Here is a 1318-nt window from a genome sequence, read left to right on the forward strand (position 1 = left end):
AATCAACACCTATATGACCAGTTATACCACAGATTTCACAAGGAGGGGATGCAGAAGAAGGTGGGACAACATTAACATTAAGTTTTTCAATTTTTTGTGTTAATGCCTCAACCTTAGCAGCAAGGTGGTTATATTCACAGACTTCGTGTATACCTGCCTCTTTCTTAGAGGGAGTAGGAGTGGTGACGGCTCTTTCGTTGGTCCATTGGTAGTGATTCTGAGCCATGTCCTCAATCAAAGCATAAGCCTCCGTGTAGTTTTTGTTCATTAGAGCTCCACCTGCAGCTGCATCAACAGACATCTTAGTGGTATATGACAAGCCATTATAAAACGTGTGGACTATAAGCCACTTCTCTAGGCCATGGTGGGGACAAAGTCTAAGCATTTCCTTGAAACGCTCCCACGCCTCATAGAGAGACTCCCCATCTTTTTGATTGAAACGCGTAATTTGGTCTCTAAGCTTAGCTGTTTTGGATGGGGGGAAAAATCGGGCGAGGAATGCTCGCCTCATATCGTCCCATGAAGTAATGGAACCGACTTCTAGGGAATGGAACCAAGCGCTAGCTCTATCCCTTAAGGAAAAGGGAAAGAGATGAAGTCTTACGGCTTCTTGGTTTTCTTTTATGGTGCCACTGAGTCTAAGGAAGGAAGAAATATGGAGATTTGGATCCTCAGTGGGTGATCCAGAAAACTGGTTTTGCTGCACTAAATTGAGTAGTGCTGGCTTGATCTCGAAGTTATTACCCGCAACCGTTGGGTACACGATAATAGCTTGTGGCTCTTCCGTTGAAGGAGTAGCATACTCTTTGAGAGTACGTTCAGCCATAGCGGTATTATTTTGTGCCTCTCTCTTTTTCTTATGCAAAAATCTTTCGATCTCAGGAATAAATTCTCCAAGACTTTTCCTTCTTCGCATAAGAAACCGAGAACCCAAGAAGTTAGTGGTAAAAACAAAAACAAAGAAAAGTAGAAGAGAAAAGGAAGAGAAAAGAGAAGAGAGTTCTAATCACAAAGAAGGAATCAATTAAATTAGTTTACTCCCCGGCAGCGGCGCCAAAAACTTGATGAGATAAAACCGCAAGTGCACGGTCTTACCGAAGTAGTATAAAAGAGTATCGTTCCGACAGGGAGTAGTTCAATTTAATTAATCTTTAGAGATGATTAGAAGAGAGAAGAGATTGTAGATTGGGGGTTTTTAAACGGTTGAAAGCAATATAATAAAAGAGCCTTGGGATCGTTGGTTTCATTTAAATAACAAGTCCTTCTCAAACTGAAACCATAAGCTTATAATGTTATGTTAGACCTAATTTCTCAAGAC

The 1318-nt window shown here is 41.1% G+C and overlaps 1 non-coding gene across 1 annotated transcript; it reads left to right on the plus strand.

The window, feature by feature from the left end:
• Positions 1-356: 356 nt before the first annotated feature.
• LOC120578763 (small nucleolar RNA R71) lies at positions 357-463 on the plus strand. Its single transcript, XR_005644574.1, has one exon. It is a non-coding gene; the product is annotated as a small nucleolar RNA R71 (small nucleolar RNA).
• Positions 464-1318: the final 855 nt, after the last annotated feature.

This window comes from Medicago truncatula, chromosome 2 (assembly GCF_003473485.1).
Source record: "Medicago truncatula cultivar Jemalong A17 chromosome 2, MtrunA17r5.0-ANR, whole genome shotgun sequence".
NCBI classification, from domain to species: Eukaryota; Viridiplantae; Streptophyta; class Magnoliopsida; order Fabales; family Fabaceae; genus Medicago; species Medicago truncatula.